The sequence below is a fragment of the Acartia tonsa genome, chromosome 5 (genome assembly GCF_053477335.1).
Source record: "Acartia tonsa isolate MP-2025a chromosome 5, ASM5347733v1, whole genome shotgun sequence".
NCBI lineage: Eukaryota > Metazoa > Arthropoda > Copepoda > Calanoida > Acartiidae > Acartia > Acartia tonsa.
The window spans coordinates 12,126,167-12,139,011 of record NC_137264.1 but is presented as its reverse complement, the minus strand read 5'-3'; positions in this window follow the sequence as shown (position 1 = coordinate 12,139,011).

Here is a 12,845-nt window from a genome sequence, read left to right as displayed (position 1 = left end):
TCTTAAGGTGCATTTCGTCGTATTTTCACAGTAGCTTTTCACCTATTTATAGCTCCTGCGGGGCCAATTGCCTAACCCTGCAGGGAAATCACCTGACCTAACTTAACCTAGAATAACCTTTTAAAAGCTACTATGAAAATACGACGAAATGCCCCTTAAGAGGCGTTGCCATAAAAGAGACTATACCCTATATTTCTAAGAGATTTTTATATCTGTAGATGAAAGGACAAGTAATTTTTTTGTGGATTATAATATTTTAAAAAATAAAATTTCTCGCTGATTCGAGCATCCAGTATGTAATTTACTTTGACTGTCATCACACAACATACAGGAAAAAGGATTTGTGACTTTTTCTACCTAAAATATATTTATATTTATTTCAACAGATTCTCTTTAAATTTACTTGTCTGTATTCTTATTCATGATTTTTTGTGCTTTGCTACTTAAAGATGTTGTCATCCTTGTTGTCATACAATAAATAAATATTTAATAGTTATTTCTCGCATCGTATTATAAACGGCTTTCCGCGGATATAGAATGTACAATTATAAGATTAAAACTAGTTTTTTTAGCCCCGAGGTGCCGAAGGCAACGGCTAAAAAAAACTAGTTTTAATCTTATGATTGTACATTTCTATATTCGTAGAAAGCTGGTTATAATACGATGCTAGACATAGTTTTTTCGTATGGATGAGAACCGGTTCCTATCCACCGGATTCGAATGAATACGAGAAAATCAGTTTCACATATTAGGTTAATTTTTGGTAAATTATTTCCAAAATGAGTGTTTTTATCTCCCCCCCCAAAAAATTTTTTTAATGAGGTTATTCATCCTTCCTGCTGAGATTTTATAACATCCCCTTCCACCCATAAAAAATGTTTTGTGGTGGAAGGGGGGGGGGGGAGGTTAAATTATCTTCTGTACTTTCTTTTCAAAGATGCTTTCTAGCTCCCTTCCCTTCGGTCATTGCAGGGTGGGGAGAAGGGATGGGGGAGAAGAGATGGGATGGGGGAAAGATGTGGGATATAAATGGGAAAAAGGGATGGGGGAAGGGATGGGGAAGAAGGGATAAGAACTAGAAGGCCCATAATCAATTAATCCCACCCCTTAAAACGCCCTTATTTAAAATTAGTATATATAATCAAAATGCCCCCCCCTAAAGCAAAGTGCCCCCCCGGGGCACTTTGCTTTAGGGGGGGGCAAAATTTTACAAAATCTTCAAAATGCCCCCCCCTAGACAAAGTGCTTCGCACGCCACTGAAACTCAGACAATTAATTGCATGATACATCAAGTTTTGATATACTTATATTATTTAAACATAGCTTAGATTTTAAATGGTAATTTAAAAATATTTGTCGATTGGGGGGAGAGATTTTTAGGATTTAACCAACGTAAGTTTTTTCTTGTGCTTTTAACTTTCATAATAGTAGTGTTTTTATAACAATATAATAATGCTATGTTTGAGTTAGGGCGCAAAATTAGAAATTTCTAATGCAAATTATGCAGGGGGATAAAACAATGGCCGATAAATTGATGTTCATACCCAATAATGATACGCACATAGCTACCCCTTTCGTAGATTACAATTAGTGGTTGAAACGTTTAGACACTCAACTTAATGAACCAACCCATCAAAATTAAATAAAAGAACCCAGTTAATGTTGAGACATCGAAAAGAATACGTTATTTAAAATTACACTTACATCAAATTTATTTATTATCCTGCGTTAACAGGACTCAAGAAAATTCTACTTTTATTAGGGCGAAGCCGCTAGTATAATTAAATTAATTATTTAAAGTAGTAGGATGTTTGTCTGTAGCTTATGATCTCGTGTGTTAAAATTAGGGCGATTTCCCTCTCCAACTTATAATTAATTTAAAACTTCTCTGATTTTGAGTAATTTTGAAAATTTTTATGATTTACGATTAAATTTAAATATTGTTGTTCAAAATAAATTTCAATATAAGGATAATATTTCTTTTTATACATTAAAGAAGCCGTACCTAACAAATAAAAAATTTATTTGAGACGCCTTGCGGCAAAATTATAAACTACATATAATACAATTTATGGAACAAAATATACTTTTCCAACATATTAAGCGTTAAATGGTCAAAATCCAGAGTATTAATGGTTATACATCCAGTGGAGCGAGGAAAGGGTCTTTTGGGGGTATCAACACCCCCCTAAAACGAGATAAAGCATGTAAAAATGAATGTTAATTTGATAAAAAATTTGCTAAATATCCTAAAATTTAACATTATATAGAATATTTGTGGATATTATGAGCGCAGAAAAAAATTATTGTCAATTAAGGTTGCTACAATGGACCTCATTTATTGGTCAGTTCGTTCATCCAGAAGGGGAGGGGGTGGATAGGGGGCGAAGATCGTTCTTTTAGCCAGCTACAAGTTTAACTTTATTAGAGTACATGATAATCTGGTGCAAGATCCAAGTAATTTTAAATCCCTAACATCCTATCTTTATGTAAGCAACTAATAGAAATCTGTTCCTATTGTTACATCCCTGCAGATGTGTGCTACTGAATAATATAATTCATTAGATCTTATGTGAAGATTTCTAGGACGATAATGTATAGATTCTATTAGTGTAGCATCACAAAAATTTTGGCTTGTTTCAGTTTGTTTAATTTATGTGAAGCTTTGCTTTTATGAATGTTTTGATCCTTTCCAAAAAAAAGTCGTAGAATTTAATATAACTGCAGGATAATTTCTCTGAAAGTGTTTGTCGAGCATAGAACCCACCCCCCTTATTTTGTTCATTTTTTATTAGTTTAGCCCAGGTTAGGTTAGGTTATGTTGGATACTATGTAGCCACGCAGGGTTAGATCACCGTATGTAAAGGCCAAACAGGAGTTAGTTACGGGGGAAAATTATCCCCCCCCCCCCCTATTTTCTATTTATCTAAAAAATAAGGAAGGGGGGGGGGAGGGTTTAGTGCTCGCTACGCACTTTGTGGGAAAGCACCAACTGCAGTTAAGCAATAAATCTTTATTTCCATAGGACTTCTACTCTCTACTGTGTGAAAAATTAGTATAAAAAGTTATGTTTAAAGTTAGATACATAAATGAATTACTGTGTATTTGGAGAGGTAATTTGTATAAAAAATGCTAGTGATCTAAAAGGATAAGGCAATGGCCGATAAATTGATTTACACCCCCTATGATAATACGCAAAATTACTGTAGATTAAAGTTAATGAAACATTTTAACACTCAACTTAATGATGAAACCAATCAAAATTCAATAAAAGTATCTAAAGGTTATAAGCCAACAAATGAGAGATTGTTTGCGCAAAACTTCAAGAGCTGGATCTTTAAATGTGTTGTCGTTGCTGTAGCCGTAGTCGTGGCCTTAGTCGAAGCCGTAGTCGTAGCCGTCGCCACTGCCAGTGCTGCCAATAAAACATGGATTTTAAAAGATTTTGATTTAAAATATCTTAATAAAAAATTAAATTGATTTATAATTATAATAATATTATAAATATTAATCAAAATAATTTTTTCAAATCCGGCGCATTTCCGCTGAAAATCCGGTGAATTTCCGCTGGATTAGAAACGGCTTTGAGCCATGATACAAAATTGTTTCAGTATCCTATGCAAGCTATTGATATCCGCTGGATTAGAACCGGTTCTCAGTCAGCCACAATGAAAAATCATAAACAGACAATTTTCCACGAATATTATAATAAAAATCTTTTTTTTATTAGACTGGGCCTTCGGTCCCTCAGGGCTTGGACCGTTACCCCAAAGTTTTATAAACACGTTCTCTTATTCGTTAGCTTAAAAACTTTGGAGGCTTTTTATTAAATCTTGATTTTTTGATCCCATATTTTCCACTAGTATTTTAAATCTGACAAAGGGGTAATTTTGTATATAATCATTGGGCCGTACATAAATACATCATTCATTGTCTTATCCCCTAATATCCCTGGTTTTATGTATTATATCTATAATACAAAGTAGAACGATGTCTGTCTGTCTGTCTGTTTGTAACGAATGATCTCGCTAACCGCTGAACCGATCGGGTTCTCCTTAACAGGGTAGCTTCTCTTAGGTCCCGGTTAAAGGTTAAATCTATTTTGAGGGAGGGTACCACCACCCTGCCAAGAGAAAACGCCCCTAGAAAAAAATTACCCACCCCTCCAAAAAAAATTAATTAGAAAAAATAATTTTTTAAAACTTTTTTTAAAATGTAAATTTGAAATTAATGGGTTTTGGGATTCAAAGGACATATTTTCGTCCTAACACTTCCTCAAGTACCCCTAGAGGCCTCTAGGGGCGAAGCCGCTAGTGTATTATATGTATATAAGTGCAGCAAGAGTGAAAAATCCGCATTGCCCTTAATAGTATACAACAGGGATCTGAGGGGATAAGACAATGAACGATAAATATATGTACACCCTCAATTATGAAAAACAAAATTACCTCTTTTGTACATTAAACTTGTTGGTTGAAAAGTATAAACACTAACAAAGTTCAATAAGTTCAACAGTTTATAAGCCAACAAATGAAAGAGTGTGGTTATAAAACTTTGATATACCAGTTTAATTTACAGTCCAATGTCCCCTCCCCCTCCTTGATTTTACCACCATACAACTTTTATGAAATATTTTACAAACAATAAACATTTTTAGTAGTATCGCAAATAAAGGGAAATATATGCATTTTTTGTTAGCCTTAAATAAATAGCCTAAAACCTGCAACCACAAAAAATACCCATAGTTTTTTTAGCCAACTATAAGATAGCGTGGTTATAAAACCTTGGGTACCAGTATAATTTACAACCCAATGTCCCATCCCTCCCTGTCCAGCATTGTATCAATAGACCCCCCCCCCCCCCCCCCGTCCCCAATAGTTGAGGGTGGTGGTAGCTACATAAAACATAGCATAAATCAACTTAAATAATCGATATAAAATTACTTGGATATTGCACTCAATTTTCACGTACTCTAATAAAGTGATACTCACAGCTCTGGCTAAATTATCCCCCACCCACCTCCTTTACCCCATCCCCTTCCCTCCTAATGGATGAACGAACTTGCCAATAAATGAGGTCCATATAAGCAACCTAAATTGACAACAAATTCTCCCCTGTCAATTTTTCCACGTATACTATATCCATTACTTTAATACATATGAAAATTATTTTCTTTTGTAAAGTTTTCGCATCTTTCTCAGTTGGGCATTTGACACTATTACTAGTTTCTGAAGTGCCTGATTTACAGGAATCTTAAGGGATGAGACAATCCTTATAATAAAGTAACAGGATGTATGTCTCTCTGTCTGTGCTGAAGGATCTCGCTGACATAAACTGACATGGTTCTCCTTTACAGGGTAGCTTCGACTGAAGGATCTCGCTGACATGAACTGACATGGTTCTCCTTTACAGGGTAGCTTCGACTGAAGGATCTCACTGACATGAACTGACATGGTTCTCCTTTACAGGGTAGCTTCGACTGAAGGATCTCGCTGACATGAACTGACATGGTTCTCCTTTACAGGGTAGCTTCGACTGAAGGATCTCACTGACATGAACTGACATGGTTCTCCTTTACAGGGTAGCTTCGCATAGGTCCTGGGTAGGTTCATAACTATTTGAATGAAGGGTACCACTACCCTTCAAAGAGAAATCACTTTTCATTTTAAAATCTAAAATAGAAAATTGGGCTATCTAATTCAACTCCTCCCTCCACAAGTGCTCCTAGAGACCTCGCGGTGCGTAGACGCTATAATAGACGATAAATTGATGTACCATTGTACATCTCCAATTATACTATACATTAGGTTAAGATTATTTTAAAGTTTGGATATTGGTAGTTTAATCCAAATAGTTAAATGAAAGTACGTTCTGAAAATTTCATGTACAAGTATAATTTGCAGTCCAGTGTCCCCTCCATCCATACTGACATACAATTCTTTACAAGCTGCGGACACAACAGACGGACGTTCCTTGGTTTCAATTGTAGAGAAACTTCACTACTTCTAAACCAACTTCTTATTATCTATAAATTTAGGATTGGTCAAATGCGATATAAATAGATTCCTTCTTTGTATATATTTTTGGGGAAAGAATCAATAACCAAAGACACAATGGCTATACAGATTAAAATTATGATTTTTTAATATGAGCTGCGATTTGCTGACCTTTTATTATATCGGCTGTGCAGTTTTATAAACTGATTCTCTCATTCATTGGCTTAAAAACTGTCAGTACTTTATAGGGTGGGCCAGATATCCGGTTTGGCAGGTCATTCGACCATTTTCAATATCCGGCTGGATATTGAAACTACCCGGATACTGGATATCCTGAAGATTTATGTTGCCGGATATTGGGTTATCCGGCCGGATACCAGATATTGAAACTATTTAATTTGACAGATATCCGATAATTTGCCGGATATCAAACGTTGGACAGATATCCGGCCGGAACCAGATATCCAGCATTATAAATCAGCCGGATATCCGGTATCTGGCCAAAAAAATACCCGGCCCAACCCTAGTACTTTATCAAAAAGAGTACAGGATGAGCCAAACAAGTCCATTCAAATCCCATAATTTTTCTTATAATATATAAATCCTAACAATACAAACAAATGCCAAAGTCCATTTCTAACAGAAGGGGTGGGAGATTGGACAATAGCATATAATTTTTTCATAACATCCGTCCGTAACGGATAGCTGTAATCGTTTATTAGGCATGTTATCGAATTTAATCTTGGCATGATGATTCCTCTAACAGATAGGTACATTTTACAAAGCATAGCAACTCTTAATCAATACCATAAAACCTGTAAATCAATTTCCAGTATGGCTTCAAAGCCAAATAATATACTCTGGATTAGAACCGCTCCTCAGCCATACTGAAATATCATGTATACCATCGTATCAGAGACAATTTTCCATGAATATTAAAATAAAAGTCATATGATTAATACCAGTTTTATTTGTTTGGACCTTTGGCCACTATCATTTATATATTTGTACATTCATTGTAGAATTCCATTAATATTTGTACAATGAATTTCGTAATACCTTAAAAACACTTTATATTGCCACTCTCAACATAAATTCCATTTCTTAAACATTTATAAAGTAGCGCAGCTACCTTATAGTTTTGGTGTATTTCTGTGCGTTATTCCGTTCGTCTTACTCAATGAAGTGCAGCTACTCTTTATTTAGGATAAGTCTCGACGTTTATCCCCACCCCAATGATGTCCCACAAAATTACTCCTTCTGTAGATTATAAATAGTGGGTAAAACGTTTGGACACTAAACTAAATGAACCAACCAATCAAAATTAAAAATGCCAGTAAAATGATATAAGTTAACACTTTTTAAGGATTAGAGGTATACATTTTTTAAGTATTGGGCTGTTAAAGATTTATTATTCCTTGATGGTTCCTCTAAACAGGTGTGAAATATGAAAAGAAAACCAGGGGGGAGGGGACATTGGGATGGTTATTACACAGGTCCCCAAACTTTTATAATAACGTTTTCTTATTCGTTGGCTCAGCAACTTTGAGGACTTTGAATTTTTATTGGTTGATTGCTTAAGATTTCGATAACTACTTAACTTAATGAGTTCACCATTTTATGAAAGCTTTTTACTGGTGCCTTGATTTAATCATTATATTTAAGCTTGGTTTTAGGCTATTTACCTACTTTCCTTATTCCTTTTAATTTATAGTTCCCAGATGCTAGGACCCCAGCCGCTAGTTAATCTATAAAAGCAGATAAATTTGATATTTTACAAATTACCAACTTTATGTTCCCTAAGTGACTGAGAATAATATTTTTTTTCTTGGTTTAAATTAAACATTTGAGGAAGGAAAATATAGGGAAAATTTTAATCAAATCAACAACACTATAAGGTAGAAAAATTATTTAAACCAGGATATTTATATTTAAAGGAGCAAAAAATTTAGGTAGGACAAACGAACATTTACACTTGTTTATTGTCAGGAATTAAATAAACAGAATACTAATCTATAGTCTGATTAAAATTTATATAATATTTTCTGCAAATTGTACCTATTTGTAATAGGAATTATCATGCTACACAGTGCGTTCGAAGGTGCTTTGACTTTTGTGTCAGAACCATAGTGCATTGCATTACCCTAGGTTAGGTAACTTTATTTCACTTTTAAATAAAATCTAAAATGCAGCCGTTTTTGAGAAATTTAGATTTGAAATTTCAAGTTTAATTTTCATCCCCTAGGAGTTACCACATAATCATGACAAGAAAAGCAAAGATTAGTTATTTAAAATTTTGAACAACTTTGCTGTCATAAAACCTCTCTATCTATGATTTATTTAAGGCTGAATTTCCGTGACCTTAGCAAAGCAAATGATAAAAATGGCCATGAATCAACTCACTTCAGGAGTGGTTTTATGAAGAACTTTATAAAAGCAAAGTTGTTCAAAATTTAAAAAAAAAAATCTTTACAGTTCTTTTCATGATTATGCGGTAACTCCTAGGGGGTGAAAATTGAACTTGAAATTTTCAAATCTAATTTTCTCAAAAAACGGCTGCATTTTAGATTTTGTTGAAAAGTGAAATTTAGGTTCTGACACAAAAGTCAAAGCACCTTCGAACGCACTGTGGCTAAGTTTGAAATAACTAGGACAATTCTAACATACTTGAATTAAAAATAAATGAAATTTATATCATGCGACGCATCTGGAATCTCTAAATAAATTGATATTAAACCTAATCTTGAATTTGATTTAGATATATAGATAGATAGATAGATAGATAGATAGATAGATTGATAGATAGATAGATAGATAGATAGATAGATAGATAGATAGATAGATAGATAGATAGATAGATAGATAGATAGATAGATAGATAGATAGATAGATAGATAGATAGATAGATAGATAGATAGATAGATAGATAGATAGATAGATAGATAGATAGATAGATAGATAGATAGATAGATAGATAGATAGATAGATAGATAGATAGATAGATAGATAGATAGATAGATAGATAGATAGATAGATAGATAGATAGATAGATAGATAGATAGATAGATAGATAGATAGATAGATAGATAGATAGATAGATAGATAGATAGATAGATAGATAGATAGATAGATAGATAGATAGATAGATAGATAGATAGATAGATAGATAGATAGATAGATAGATAGATAAAATTTAATGCCTTGAGTTTTTCTGTCTGAGGATTTTACATGTTGGGTCCGTTAACCATTCGTCTTACTTAGATAGATAGATAGATAGATAGATAGATAGATAGATAGATAGATAGATAGATAGATAGATAGATAGAAAGATAGATAGATAGATAGAAATAAACAGTAAATTGATGGATTGACATACTGGGGGAAAGAAAGAGGTGCAGATTAATTTAAATGCCACTGTCCCCTCCCTTCCAAATAAAATATGTGAGAAGTTAGTGCAGATAAAAGGTTTTTGTCAACAAAGGAAGAATTTATTATCTAAATGCAGTATTAGTATCAAAGCTTTTAATCAAGCAGTTACTTTTTGAAATTATCAAAAAATGTACTAGCGGCTACGCCCCTATGGGGGGTTGGGGGTGAGGGTAACCCTCCCTCATTTTCAATTTAGTTTTTGAAAGAAAAGTGAAAAGAGGGGCGATTATCCTTGTGAGGGTGGTGGTACCCTTTTTCACCCTTCCCCCTCTTACATTGGTCGTCTTAAGTAATTTTTAAAAGCGAAGCTTTTCTATTATTAGGGTAGGTCCGTCCGTACGTCCGAGATGAATAACTTTTTTCATTAATTTAGCATGTTAGAAATGTCCTATCGATTTCAAACTTTGCATGGTTGTTAATGTAGTATTTAGGTACGATTTAGAAATCGTAGCAACTCTATAATCTTTACCAGAATGTCCGAACGTCCATTTTAAACATGTTGATTTTTTACATTTTTAACAACTAATTTTTCATGTGATCTAATTATCCGATTTTCTGATTTTTCGTATACTGATTCCTAGGACAACAAAGTACAATATTATAAGCAAAGCAACTCTATAATCAAGTCTTAAAAATGTAAGTATGTAATAAACATTATTATGTATCAAGAAGTTTTTCAACAAATTTACTAACAACTTTGCTTTGACTCTTATTCATTTATATTCTGATTTTTCAGTTCTGACACTATACAAGTGTTAATATCCGTTTGTCCTACCGTTTCAGAGCTTCGCTTTTATGGATGTTGTCATCCTTGTTTATTTGAAAACAATAATAAATTAAAACTTTTTTTTGAATGCGTAAAGATAACATGACAAATCAATATACCAGGCAATGATTGCTAATTTTCTCTATTTCTCAGGGCCAACAAAACAGAGATTTATTTAATAGTTTAGGGTATAGTCCCTTTCGTGGCAACGTCCCTTAAGGGGTGATTCGTCGTATTTAAAAAAAAAGGATTTTAATAGGTTATTTTAGGTTAGGTTAGGTTATTTTGGGTTAGGTGATTGCCCCGCAGGATTAGAGCCACCCGCAGGGGCTAGCAATAGGATAAAAGCTACTGTGAAAATAAGAAGAATCGCCCCCTAAAGGGGCGTTGCCATGAAAGGGACTATACCCATAGTTTACTTTTCAAATACAAACTTTTAGGAAATTTCTAATTAATTAAATCTAATGTTTTTTCCTAGTTTGCAAAGGTTTTGTTACAAAATTTGCCAACATGTTCAGGAAATTGGGAATGGTTATACTAGAAACGTTAAAAATATATATTACCTACCACTGCTTTGTCAGGTACATGACAATAATAGTGAGAATAGTAGAATGTCTAAGCCTATAAACAGGTACAACTAATTTCTCAGTTAGAACTTCCATACAAAGGTCGCGCAATCACAGGTTTGATTGTCTGGTGGATGTTACTGAACAATCATAATTACCTATAGTGGGCGTTAGAGTATCGCATCCTATTAGAAACGGATAATTTACCAATAACTTTTTTCCTGACAAAAATGTTAAGTAGATTATTGCAGTTTCACGTTTGCAATGTGTTCTTCATACTCTATACAAAAAAAAATGCTATTATATTTGAAATGTCCACATGTCCGTCTAAAACTCTTTCAGTGAATCGTGATTTTCTCATCTCCTATTCAAGATAGACAGTTAAAAATTTCAGGAATTTAATATGTTTTCCAATCAGCCAATTAATTCCATTTGAAATTACCGAAAATTATTTATTAGGTTGACGTAAAAATTGTCTTTTGATGTGACTGAAGGGAAGTGGGTAAGAAAGGGGAGAAATAAGCTAAGAGGGTTGTGGGGAAATTTTCACTTAGAGTTGTTTGTCAGAATCACATTCCCCAGTTCCTGATGTTTACAATTAACACATTTCCATCAAGTTTCATTAAGATTTGCTTATAATTTGAGGTGCTAGATCGATTCCTAGATATAACCTTTTTTCTTACAAATCAGGATGGTAAATACGGCTATAAAAGGCTTTTCAAATTCCTGACACAAACATTTTATAATAGACTCCTAAATAAAGCGTCTGACTGGACAAATACGGTCACTTTCTCTGCCGGTATGCATGTAATGCTTTAAAAGGCGTACCATTATAAATTTTTCAAAGATTTCGTGATTAATTTTTAAGAGCTTAATGTTTATTTTTTATAACACTGCTCTACAGTTTATTTACTGGATGTCAATCCATAATTTTTTAGCTTCGCTTCTTATGGATGATGTCATCCATGTTTTTATAATTCTAAGCCTGTTGGGGAGGTGTCGGGTTCGAGTCCCCAGACCGCATCAATACTAAAGATGTAAAATTAGTACCTACTGCTGCTCTTTCAGGCGTTAGAGATTTGTAGTAAGAGTAGGGGGGAAGCCTTAGACCTAAATCAGGTATGCATGGGTGGTCCTTGGCATGGTGCACTAGTGATCGAAAAATGCTGCAAGGTCATAGGTTGATTGAAAAGTCCTTGTGGACTAGCATTGTGTAGTAGCTCACTAGTGTATTAGTGGCGTTTGTTAGTTCAACGACTAGGAGTCATGCTTGGATCCTAGGTTGTATTGAAAAGTCCCCTGCATTAATTGTCGCAATAATACCGTGACCGAAAAATCACGAAACCTTAACTCTCCACCCATAAGGTTGAAGTGTAAATTACCCACAAGTCCTAATTAAAGTGCCAAGGAAATTGATGGGAAGGATGCAACTCGAATCCACGTCATACCAAAGACGTTAAAAATGGTACCCACCTGCTCTGTTCGGCACAGGACATCAAAGAGTTAGAGTAGGGGGAATGCCTTGGCCCCAAACAGGCGAAACTCATTACCATGCACAGTTAGGATCTCCAGACAAAGATCGTGCAATCAAAGGGTTGGTTGTCTGTAATGTACTGTACCACGGGTATGAGGTGAAGGACCAAGAGTCTGGCCTTGAGTTGACAAGTTGACTGTTCAGTCCAGGCGCAACTAAACCACACGACATTAACATTACAATAAACATTATACTTAATAAAATAGGGAAATAAGGAAACCTTTAAAATCACGAAAATTTAAAAATCTAGGAATCGATCTAGCACCGCAATTAATGAACAAATCTTAATGAAACTTGATGGAATTATGTAAAATATGGGCATATTCATTTCTTGATAATTTCAGCCATCAATCCTGAATCGAGAAAATCTTGAAAACCTAAAAATCTAGCAATTTTAGAGGAACCTTGTTCAAACACAGCTTCTACATAGGTAAGATATCACCGTATGTCCTTCATTTAATTATAATGTTACAGTCCCTAATGCTTTACATCTGTACGTAATAGCTTTTATAGTTAATAAAATCATGTTAGAATTGTGCTACTTTGCATGGTGA